Source organism: Heloderma suspectum, chromosome 5 (genome assembly GCF_057233095.1).
Source record: "Heloderma suspectum isolate Gila_16-S chromosome 5, 16-S_ref, whole genome shotgun sequence".
Classification (NCBI taxonomy): domain Eukaryota; kingdom Metazoa; phylum Chordata; class Lepidosauria; order Squamata; family Helodermatidae; genus Heloderma; species Heloderma suspectum.
In genome coordinates this window covers 195,035,722-195,048,262 of record NC_139462.1, presented here as the reverse complement: position 1 = coordinate 195,048,262, position 12,541 = coordinate 195,035,722, and the positions used below count along the sequence as shown (strand labels likewise).

Below are 12,541 nucleotides of genomic sequence, written 5' to 3'. Positions count from 1 at the left end.
TTGCGATGCTTACTTCCACATCGCGCAATACACCCTGCTTCTTGACTCTTTTTCAAATTCACCTCGGGCAACACACTCTTCCAGTTCAAGGTTCTCTCTTTCAGCTTAGCCACAGCTCCGAGAGTCTTTACAAAGTGTGTGGCAGTAGTGGCAGCACATCTGAGATTTCAAGGGATTGTCGCTTCTCCATACATAGTGACTGGCTCTTCATAGCAACGTCTCACCACTGCCGCAGCACCAACATCAATAATGTCCTATTACTTCTGGAATCTCTCAGCCTGCAGGTCAATGAAGAAAAATCATGTGTCATCAAATCTCAAAACTGACAATTCATAGGGACACTTCTTGACTCCATTCAAGCCTGTGCCTACCTACCAGAGGACAGAGCAGACACCCTACAAGGCCTCATATGGGAACTAAAGGCTGCCCCCCAGTGTTGAGCAACCAGTATCCAATGCTCATAGCCTTCACTACCTCAGTAACTCCATTAGCATGCCTCCATATGAGGCTGCTCCAGTTGTGGTTCCTACAGATCTTCAACCCAGAAACAGACCTCCCAGACTCATCTCTTATCTCTTCCCGATTCAGTCTGGTATTCCCTGCACTGGTGGTTCTGACACACCTCTTATGGGAGCTCAACTTCTGGACTTCCCATCCATCCCCTAACACTCACCACAGCTGGGGAGCACACTGGTTCTCTCATGATCAGGGGGCTGTGGTCCCATCTGGAGAGAACCCTACACATCAGTCATCTCAAGCTTCCCACTGTTACCATAGCTCTATGGGGGATCTTAAATCTTCCTTCAAGGGATGATCCATCCAAATCACAACAGACAATACCATGGTTGTCTTCTATATAAACAAGCAGGGCAGGTCGAGATCCCTTCCCCTCCTTCAACTCAGCCTCAATTTCTGGGACTGGTGCATACATTGCCACATTGCCCCCATCGCCATATACCTCACAAGAATGTCCAACACTCTTGTCAACTCATTCAGCAGGTCAGGAATCACCCCTGACAAGTGGGAGCTCTCTCCAACAGTCACACTAGAAATCTTCGACATGTGAACCACCCCAGCTATTGACCTGTTTGCTACAGCACTGAATATGAAATGCCAGTCTTTCTGCAGCTGAGCTAGTCATGACCCAGACTCTCTGGGAGACACTTTCTTTCTTCACTGGTGAGGCACTCTAACCTACACATCCCCCCCTTTCCTTCTAGTCACATGAATGGTAAACAAGATACAGAACAATGGTGCTCACTGCATCTTGATAATTGCATGGTGGCCAAAGCAAACTTGGTTTGTAACACTTCTCTTGTCCGATCACACTTTTTTCTGTATCCCTCACTTCCTGGAACTCCTCACAATGACCAATGGGAACATTGGAGGCCCTATGTCTCACTGCATGGAAAGTGGGCAACCTCACCAATTCTCCAACAAGGTCCTGGAAGAAATGACTGCTTCAAACAAACAGTCCACCTGGGCCTATATGCTACCAATTGGAAGGGCTTTTTGAATTTGTCACGCCAGCAGAACAGGATCCAAAATCCTGTGGCTTACCAATTATGTTGGACTTTCTTCTTTCTTTGAAATATAGAGTTTTAGCCCATTCCTCTTATCAAAGTTTACTTAGAAGCCATATCAGCTAATCATGACAATATTGAAGGTTTCCCTCTCTTCTCACACCCTTATGTTAAACAGTTTCTTAACCTCTATCCATCAGCCTCCCCTCTGGTCCTGGCCTGGAGTCTGTCAGTGGTACTGGCTCAATTAACGGCCAAATCCTTTGAATCTATGGCCATGGCCGACTGTAGGCGCCACATGATGAAAGTGGTTTTCCTCACTGTTATTACTTCGGCATGAAGAGTGAATGAATTATGTGCTCTAAGACAACTGTTCCTCACTTTTCATAGGGACAAAGTAACGCTACACCCAGACTGCTCCCTTCTTCCAAAGGTTGTCTCACAACTTTGTTTAACTTAGCATATCATACTACCAACTTTCCTTCCTCAACCTACCTCCCTGATGGATGTCAAGCTTCATTCCCTAGATGTCAGAAAGGCACTTTCATTCTACATCCATAGAACATCATCCTTTAGGAAATCTACCCATTTATTCATCTGCCACTTGGGACCCAAAAAGGTTCAGCCAGTGTCAACTCAGTGCTTCGCCAAATGGGTGGTTTGAGCCACACTTCTCACCTATCAACTGCCCCCCCCCCCGCCTACAAGTACAGGGTCACTCAACTAGAGCCATAGCATACTCTGCCACTTTCCTCAGAGGTATTTCACTTCCACTGCTGTGTAGCGCAGCGACCTGGGCTCAGCCCTCTACCTTCATCAAATATTACCACCTGGATATTAGAGCTTGCATTGATGTGGCTTTTGGCAGAGTGGTCCTTTTCCTCAATTCTGGTGTGACATCTCCCTCCTCCAGTAAGTCTTTTGCTTTTCAGTCACCCATATGTGTGAGTCACAGAAACCATGAAGAAGGAGGACAGGTTGCTTACTGGAAACTGTAGTTCTTCAAGTGGTCATCTGTGAACTCACAGAACCCACCCTCCTCCCTACTTTGACCTCCTTTATTCCTCTGCTGTGGCTGACTTGGAACTGAGAGGCAGGCAGGAGCTACACCCAGAGTGTGCGCAGAGGAGATGGGCAGGGCTTCAGCCTAAAACTCTGTTTAGCTCTAGAATGTTCCAAATGACTATTCTGTGCAGGCACATAATCCCATATATGTGAGTTCACGGATGATCACTCAAAGAACCACAGTTATAGGCAAGCAACCTTTCCTCTTCCTCCCTGTACAGAGATCCATATTACAAAACTGGACAACGGTAATCTAGGGGTGGACGAAAGTCCCTTACCTGTCGTCGAAGGACGTTCGCGGTGGGGGGGAGGAGCTTCGCTGCTCCCCCCGCGAAGTTCAGGCCGGGGGGGGAGGCTTCCTGCCTCGCCCCGGCCGAACTTCAGGCCGGGGAGGAGGCTTCCTGCCTTGCCCGGCCGCGAACGCGAAAGTTTAAAAAAACAACAACAAAAAACGCCCCCTGATAGGCTACGTGACGATTCACGTAGCCTATCACGGCTAGATGTGCAAAGTCAGCCGTGATAGGCTACGTCAATCGTCACGTAGCCTATCATGGGTGACTTAAAAAAAAAAAAAGCGCATACGCTAATGGCAGCCCCCATAGGGAGCCACCATTCGCGTTCCTTATTTAGTCGCTGTAGTCTACGTAAATGTTTACGTAGACTACGGCAAAAATAAGGGCAATGCAAATAGCGTTGCCCTTATTTTTGCCGTAGTCTACGTAAACATTTACGTAGACTACAGCGACCAAATAAGGAACGGGAATGGTGGCTCCCTATGGGGGCCGCCATTATCCATACACGCTTTTTTTTTTTTTTAAGTCACCCGTGATAGGCTACGTGACGATTGACGTAGCCTATCACGGCTGACTTTGCACATCTAGCCGTGATAGGCTACGTGAATCGTCACGTAGCCTATCAGGGGGCTTTTTTTTTTTCTTTGATTGCAATGGCGGTGGCGGCAGCCGGTCGAAAGACCGGCTGCCGCTCCTGCCCCGCTCGAACACCCGCCGAACCGCCGGCCGGACCCGCCACCGGGAGGGACATTCGGTGAAGGTAAGTCCCGTCCCGGGGGGGGGGGGCGGCAGGGGGGGGGTTCGGAGGATTTCTCCCCGAAACTTGTTCGGGGGGCCGAACACGTTGGCGCTCGGCCCCCTGAAGTTTCGGGGAGAAATTCTCCGCCAACCCTACAGTAATCCCACATTGTTTTTGACATAGCTTGTCACGTTCCTTTGTCCTCCCTCTTCACATTCCAGAATCAACACACTCCAGAATGCCAGGTTTCAGGCTCACTATTCGTTAAGGACTCGCTTCCTTACAAATGCAAATTCTAGGAAACTCTCAGACTACAAAGAAAACAGCTACTCCACACAATTACGAATCTCAATAGAGGAGCCGAAGTGGAAGTTAGAGAAGTTGCCAGCAGTCTGAACAAGAACTTCTCAGCCAGACTAGCTTCAGAGCGATGCCCCTCCCGTACGGTGGCTTTTTCCCACGTAGGCTTTCACGCATAGCCAACCTGGTGGAGTATCTGAGCTCCGCCTCTAACTTTTCCCGCTTCGCTCTGCGACGGACCCTAGCATCCCTCAAGTCATGCCCCTCACTCTCCTCCTCCCCCAAAACCTGGGTTCGCATGGAGGAGGAAAGGGGGGGGCGTTCAGGCTGTGCCATCTGTGAGCCAAGGTCTTGGGAAGAAGGCCTTGCCATATCTGAGCTCACTGAGGAGGGAGCCTCCCCCTGTTCTGGCTGTTCCCATTCTGAATCTGAGCTGCTAGCTATCTCCACACACTCAGATTCATTCCTGACATAGCTAAACAGTGGTAGCAGCAGCTTCCAAAGGTTCTTATGATGGTAGGCTGCTAACAGCATAAGTGGCCCCCAAAAATCAAGAGGGAAAGACAGTGTGAGCTTTGCAGGAGTAGAGGACATCAGAATATAATTTGTTGAGGTGTGCTAATGCTGGTCTTCAGTGTTTGATGTAACTGAATGGTAGACATAAAGTGTTTGAGGAGTGCTAAATTAGGCCTGTAAGAAAAAGTTGCAAACAAGAAACTGCCCAGTTGAGGTTGTCTGAAAATGTATTGGTTGAATACAGAAGCCTGTGCTTGTCATAGGTTGAAATATAGAACATGAGAGTTTCCTTGACAAGTTTTGAGCGAAAGGTTTCAGGATAATTGCCTGCAACTGTTGAGGCTGAACATTAAAATGTATCACCTTGACAAAAGAAGGCAAACTTGGGACAACTCCAGCTTTGGTGCTTTCCAGACTATCAAATATAGTTGTTTCAGCACATGATCTAAACATCATTTGTCAGAAAGTGCTCTGTTTCATGGATATTGCATTTCCCCAGCAGACAAACCACAATATATAATCACTGGAATACGCAGCTAATTCTCCATCCAGATAGGTCACTGGAGATTGCAATTGCTGTGTGGAATGTGGCTGAGCAAGAGTCTCAGATCCTGCCTATGGCATTACTGATGATGAGCAGCAACAACCCCCCTCCTCCCAATGTGAGCTTATGATCTTTTTTTTAAGTTTATTTTTTATATATTGATTTTTCTACTTCAGAGGCTACATTCAATCCCTGTACTGCTCCAGTGTGGGAGCTATAATGTAATTCCTTTTTTTTTTTTTTTAAGAAAATGACAGACTCCCCTCCCCTATACAGCAATATCCCAACAAGTTACCTCCATGTATGAAGACGAATCCTGCTTCCTGTCAATTGCATGTGGACATAAATAGAATATCTATTGCATAGATTTCCCATTCTGTCTTCAAGGAATTTGGAGTGGTATATATAAAGTTTTATCCTCATGACAATCTTGCAGTTTTTGTTAGACTTACCTAGGTTACCAAGAGAGCTTCATGGGGATTTGAACCCAGTTCAAGACCAGAACTCCATCCATTACACTAGTTTCCATTATTGCAATGGGAGAATGGATAAGGGTTTGGAATACTCATTCCCTGATGTCCATTTTCCATTCCCAGTTGTTGAAGGACGAAGGATGTCCTAAAACAGTGGTAGCTGACATGGTTAGCATGGGCACCAGTGCATCCTTGGACACCTGTCTTGGCACCTGTTGAGGTGCCCTACTCCTCCTACTTTTCTTTCTTTAAAATAACCTGTTTTACTGGCAGCTGGGATCACTTCAAAGCAAAGTGAGGGCCTCTAGCTGCTCCCATCTTCTTTTCTCATGAATGCATCTGGGCCACATGTGGGACTCACAGACATTCTTAGGAAATAAAGATGGCAGGTGCCCATTTTGTGGTGGTGCCTGGGACATTTTCTCAAATTGCTAAATGTGCCAGTGGGCCCAAAAATCTTACCTATCCCTGGCCTAAAATGTGTGAATTTATCCAGTATTTTGTTTTTGTTTTGTTAGGTTTGTACAGTTGGTACCCCAAAAGTATCTGTATGTGTCACATTGACACCTTCATTGACCAACTCCATTGTTCATAAGACTCATAATTTCCAATCGTGCATTCCTGCCATGATATTTTTTTAAATAAAAAATTCTTTTGCAAATTGCTTAATACTCATGATTTATCTGAGTAACTACTGGGAGACATTCATTTAGAAGAGTGCTTAATCTCTCTACCCTCAGTCAAAAAGAAACAGTTTATTATATTGTAAAATTACTATTTATATTGGTTAACATTTTTATGAAAGAATAAACAAACCCTGCCAGCTTGTAAGTCATCAGATGTCAGCCTGTCCCAATTATTTCACATGTTTCTCTACAGCAAACCATTTAAGATCTTACAATGTAAAAAATCAAGCTGCCTTCAGAAATGGCTTGTTTACATCTTTATTGAGTAACAGCTAATCCTTGCGTTTCCTTGAAGCAGTGTCCCTGCAGGCATCTCTTCAGCTTCACCTGTTTAATGTGACACATCAGCCCTTGCAAGTAAACGTTAAATGTGTTTGTCCCAAAGGTTTGCAAACATCACACAAAACTAGCAGAATTTATGGAGGTGGGGGTTAATACCCCAAACATTTTCCCTCTAATTATCTTTTGTGTTCCTAAGGTCCAACCTCCCACTCTCCAAATTAAACAGCTTTTAAAAATATGACTTAATTCTTGGGAATCCATCTGGTTTGATAGCCTAAGTATGGATGTCCATCAGCAACAATGTGTCCAATCCTAGCGCAGTAGTCGCTGTCTGTGTTATTTAATGATTAATAATAACCTCTGTTATTTAATGATAGCAGGTTCAATACATGCTTACTCACAGCAAACTAGGTATTCTGTCTGATCATTCACATATGACAACATGCCATAAAACATGCCATATTGTTTTTCCTATATCCTGTAAAGGTGGTGGGGGCAGGGGAATGATGTGTGCAAATGGGAAATAGTCCATTTGCTACAGAGAGAAGAGATTGTATTCTGGTAGCAACAGCATAAGGGGCCGCGGTGGCTTAGTGGTTAAGACGCTGAACTGCAGACCAGAAGGTCGCCAGGACAGCAGTTTGAGACCCGAGTGCCGCGTGACGGAGTGAGCTCCCGTCTTCAGTCCCAGCTCCTGCCAACCTAGCAGTTCGAAAGCAAGAAATTGCAAGTAGATAAATAGGTACCGCTTCGGCGGGAAAGGTAACAGCATTCCATGCACCTCGGTGTTCAGTCATGCCAGCCACATGACCACGGAAGCATCTTCGGACAGCGCTGGCTCTTCGGCTTAGAAATGGAGATGAGCACCACACCCTAGAGTCGGACACGACTGGTTGGGAACACCTTTACCTTTAGCAACAGCATAATGCCTTAAATAGCCCTTGCCTTACTCTCTGTGTCATTAAAACTACAGCCTGAATGAGCACATCTAATAAAGGATAAGTTAGTAACTACTGGAAGTAACATCTTCATGCACAATAATAAAAAATATGGATAAACTCAGAAATGTACTTGTGGCACATTGTAGACTAACAGATTCATTGTGACATAAGCTTTTATGGACTAGAGCCCACTTCATCATATACTTGGTGTTCTCCTTAGCTTGCACATAAATATATAAAAAGTGGAGCTTCAAGGCCATATAAGGCAAAAAGATAGTCTGTTACATTTATATATAAAAGTCAGATGATATTGATCTGGCAAGTGTAGGTTGAAATTCCTCTTTAGCCATGAGTTCATTTGATAGCTCTTGAACAACTCAGGATCTCCCATCTTTTATCTCCACAGATGGAAATGCAAGCAACTGCTTCTGATGAGAATGTTAAAAAATAAAGAACACAAACTTCAGTGTAAATGGTGGTTAATTTGTAAAAAGGGAAGCGATGGGACGTAAGCCCACTGGCCTATCTTCTAACCTGAAAATACTGCCCCCTAACTCTATATGCATGTGGGCAGGTAGTAATTATTCTCAGCTATGTGGGGAAATCACTCTGAAATACACTCATAGGGACTCTCAGTTTATTAGGTCACACAGATTCCAGGACAAAGGCCTATTATTATTAAGCATTTATTAACAAATGTCCTTATTTTGATCTCATTCTGGAAATGTGATTGGCATGAGATGAGTTTCTAATCAAAGCTTTATGTCTGAGCTTGATTATGGAATGCTGTGTTTGGTTTCTCATTCGGAGCGCTACTCTGTGCTGTGTCCATTCTCTTTTCAAATTGGCACAGGTGTGGGCAGAGAGATGCGGTTGTGCAATATTATTACTCAGTTGTGTATCATTTTTAGTGGGGAATATAATTATCACTATGACAGCAAAACTGCTAAAGGATTAGCATGGTAATATCCAAACTTCATTTGGGGATGTCCTGTTAAAAGAAGTTTCTAATTTCTTTGTTGGCTAGTTTGCATATATGTCATTGGCAGTGTAGTAACTGAAATATTTTTCCTATTCCTTGGTAGCATTTACTAGCATATCTGTTCACCTCTGGCTTTGCAAACTGTGTAAGGCACTTTTCCCAGCAGTCCTGTGTAACTACATTATTTGTGCAAGCTTTTCTTTAGTAAAGCTGTGGGGATGCCATAGTCCAGCAGCGTCTTGTGTCAAAAGGTTATTGAAAAGTCATTCTAATTCCTTACCTCCTTGTTTCTTTCTAACCTTTGTGTCTCATCACCATTGAATTGCCTGGAACAGCTTAAATATTGTGTCATTTGTTCCGGTTTTGACTAATACTAGGTCATAGCACTTCAGTCATTATAGTGGAGTCAGTCTGCATGAACGGGTTTTATGAGACTAAGCCTTGGTACCAATGAGCCACACTTTGATACTGTACTTGTTAATATAATTAAACATTGCAATCAACTTACGGCATAAGTTCCAAGTTTTCTCATCATAATTTCCAAGTTTGGTGTAAAAGTACAACATTTCTACATGGGAAGAATAACAAGTATAAACAGTACAATGCTTGACCAGCTTTTTAAAAATATAGCTTTGGAAAATTAAAGTGAGGCAAACTGTGTGTGTGTGTGTGTGTGTGTGTTGTAATCAAGAAGATGGAGATTTCACTATTGAACATGTATTGTACAAGTCGAAATTTCTCTTGTATCTTCTTTCCAAAGGATATCTACTCATGAATGTTGAGTGTTCCTTTAATTATTTCACTGATGCTGCATCTGCATAAATAGGCACTACCGGAAAGGCTAATAAGGTGTAGTTGTGGTGGGCAGCTGAAAGCAGTCCAAGCCTTACAATCCCATAGCAGAAATGTTAAATGTAGCTGAAACTGTTGCATTCATTTTGTAAAACATTAAATTAGAGAGGAGGAAATAACCTGGGATCTCACAGTGTGCTTTATTTTGGATGCTATTAGCATTTCTAGAGCCCTAATTTCAAACTGTCAGCAGTAAAATGGTTCCAAAGATGTATTACTACTGTCTCTTTTGTTAGCATCAAAGGCATTAAACCAATAGAAAAATATCCTAATTATTATGCATATCAAATGCAGCTATACTCTCATCTTGAAGCACAAGATTTATATTAGTTGCTGTGGTTAAATGTAATGGAGGCAGTAAATGCAATTCCACATTGTATCAAATCACATAGATGTGATGCCATTAGCGGGTCCAGTATTCTTATGTTACATGAAATTGATGCACAGCATGCAGGCCATCACAAAGGTCCCTGCCTACATAATCCTATGCCTTGGAACAAGTAGCTTACTCCCAGATTGCTGTAACTGTTGGATTTGGGGATTCTTTTAAAGCATTTCTGCTTCCTATAGTGCTTATTCATATGGTCCTTCCGCCTCCACTGCTATCTGCCAGTCCACAAATTTGCTAGTGCAGGACAAGTGTATGCTTGTTTGCAAGGTAGTATGGTAGTCTGCAAGGATGGCTTCCTAGCTAGTGCAGAGGCATCTCAAGAAATTTAAGTGGTAAGTTGTTTAGAATTTCTGGCATCAGTTCTTTATTGTAGCAGGCCTTTGGTTATTCGGACCTTTGTATTTGCATTAATCACTGCCAATGACATTACATACTAATTTCATTAGCTACTGAAATTACTTTTACTGAAACTACTTCTTATACTCAGCTAGTGATATTGAAATATACAGTGAATCAGGTGCTGAGGAGCCCTGAACCTATGACAAGCTTTTGATATCTATATAAAAGATATCGCCTTTTCCAACTTTCTTTGTGGTCAGGTTCATGGCATCAGCTAGCCTACCAAGTCAGACCACATGATTAAATCTCTCCCATTGACATCAGTGAGAAAAGAAATTAGCTTTGGCTCAATCCTGTCCCCTGTCTGTTGTTCAAGTAAGTGGCTACACAAACAGATTAGAGGTCAGCAAAGGTAAGAGTGATGCATTTTTCTGAGAGTTGACTTCTGAAGAGGTATAAAGATAGCATTGGATTTGGCCATTAAATGAACTGAAAACAATCTGTTAACATTTCAAAAATATGGTGTACAGAATCTGAATGAAAAAGAATCTAAGAAGAAAACCAAATAATATGAATTAGTAATCTAAAATATAACACATTTTGCACAAATTCCAGAAATATAGTCATGTTAGTCTGTACCAGCAAATTACAAAGGAACCTAGTTCAATATGGCATATCATGCCAACAGATCCATGAAGTAAATTGAGTGAAAGAACAGTAATTTAGAACATGCACAAACACACCAATATTGGTGTGGAACCATTTGGATTGTTTTAATGATAAGGAGCTTAAAAATAAAGATAATTGTTAGATGCCTAGTTTCATAGACCGTTTCCACCCAGCCACCATGCTTGCTTTGCATATAGCTCAATGATAGACCACATGTTTTGCAAGCAGAAGGTCATGGGTTTCACCCCTAGTATCTACATTTAAATGATGTTTGCTACCAGGGTTGGAAAAGACCCCAAACTGAAATCTTCAAGAGCTACTGTCAGAGAAGATAATACTGAGTCAGATGGACCAGTGGTCTGACTTGGTATAAAGCAGCTTCATATGTTAATAACTTGGATTACAATCCATAAATTTGTGCCCTCTTTCTCCATTGCTCATTTCTGAGATCTTGAGGCTTCACATGAAAGGGGGTGCATTTTATAGCCCTGGTTCAGATGTAATAACAGCCAGGGTCATATGCCACCACCGTTTTAAATATGCAACCTCCAGTTAGCCCAATTGGAGGTTATTCCATGACGTGTGAACCTAGACACTATGGGTTAATCGTGGGTTTAACAACCCACAGTTAACCTAAAAACTGTTGAAATCAGGATTAACCGAAAGTGTCTGCGTTTGTATGTCATGGAATAACCTCTGATCTGGCCGATCAGATGTTGCATATTCAAAATGACAGTGGCACACACCAAGCACATACTACAGCAAATCGTGGGGTAATTAACCCAAGATTTGCCACTGTAATGTGTGAATGGTGCCATAGTGTACAGATGTAACATTTTTTTTTTTCAATCACATTATCACTAGAGTAATATCTGAAGAGTAGTCCAGTGCTAAACGAGTTTTTCTTGGCTCCAAGCAGAAGCTCTGTCTGCTGACTGAAATTTTGACTGCTTATTATTTCTTTTCTTTTCTTTTCTGGCTTACTTTATTTAAAGGGGCTAAATATATTCATGCATGTATTCTCACTTGTGATTATACTGAATTGTGGGTATTATAGTGTTAAGGCTGAATGAACTGTATTCTTGCAACCTAGAGTGATATATACATGAGCATCTGATATTATAGGGTTTTATGGGATCACAGAAAATCTCAAGTTTTAGGCAAAAGGGTTAAAATACCCGAGAATGTAAAATCATGAGCATGTTTCATTATATAAGTTTGACAAAAGTTTTCTTGAAAGTATGGTATGCAGTGCAGTATGCTTGGTCTTGAACATGGGAAGTCCATTCTCAAATACCCCTAATTTTGCATTGTCTAATGGAGAACAGGGGGCCGCGGTGGCTTAGTGGTGGGGACCGCGGTGGCTTAGTGGTTAAGACGCTGAACTGCGGACTGGAAGGTCGGCAGGTCAGAAGTTCGAGACCCGAGTGCCGTGTGACGGAGTGAGCTCCCGTCTTCAGTCCCAGCTCCTGCCAACCTAGCAGTTCGAAAGCAAGAAATTGCAAGTAGATAAATAGGTACCGCTTCGGCGGGAAAGGTAACAGCGTTCCGTGCACCTCGGTGTTCAGTCATGCCGGCCACATGACCACGGAAGCGTCTTCAGACAGCGCTGGCTCTTCGGCGTAGAAACGGGGATGAGCATCGCACCCTAGAGTCGGACACGACTGGTTGGGGACACCTTTACCTTTTAATGGAGAACAAGATCAACAAACAAAACTTCTGCTCTCCGCAGGCTCCTCTCTCTTCTTTGCCTCAGCGAGATAATTTGATTTTTTTTCATACTACAGCACAGTCTGAACTTTCCCTTTGCAAATCACATGTGACTTGCTATACTTGACAGCAGACAAGAGGAACTTCTTGGGAATTAAGAGAGTTTAATCCTTCCCCTTGCTTTAAGAAATGTAAGGGTTGTTAGTGTAAAGATGTGGACCTGAATGAGAGCAAAG

General features: G+C 43.0%; 1 protein-coding gene and 1 long non-coding RNA gene across 4 annotated transcripts in view; one reads left to right on the top strand and one right to left on the bottom strand.

The window, feature by feature from the left end:
• The window catches only part of CDK14 (cyclin dependent kinase 14), a 389,160-nt gene that overhangs the window by 324,998 nt on the left and 51,621 nt on the right, over positions 1–12,541 (top strand). Inside the window, exon 15 of one of the 3 annotated variants that reach the window (XM_084858929.1) lies at positions 7,769–10,466. The exons of the other annotated variants lie outside the window; for them this stretch is intronic. The gene's annotated coding sequence lies outside the window, so the exon portion shown is untranslated. Of the gene's footprint in view, positions 1–7,768; positions 10,467–12,541 lie in introns of those variants that run through there. 3 annotated transcript variants of the gene reach the window in all.
• Positions 8,812–12,541, bottom strand: part of LOC146345014 (uncharacterized) — a 48,232-nt gene continuing 44,502 nt past the window's right edge. Inside the window, exon 3 of the long non-coding RNA XR_014792398.1 lies at positions 8,812–12,279. This is a non-coding gene — a long non-coding RNA (uncharacterized LOC146345014). The remainder of the gene's footprint in view (positions 12,280–12,541) is intronic.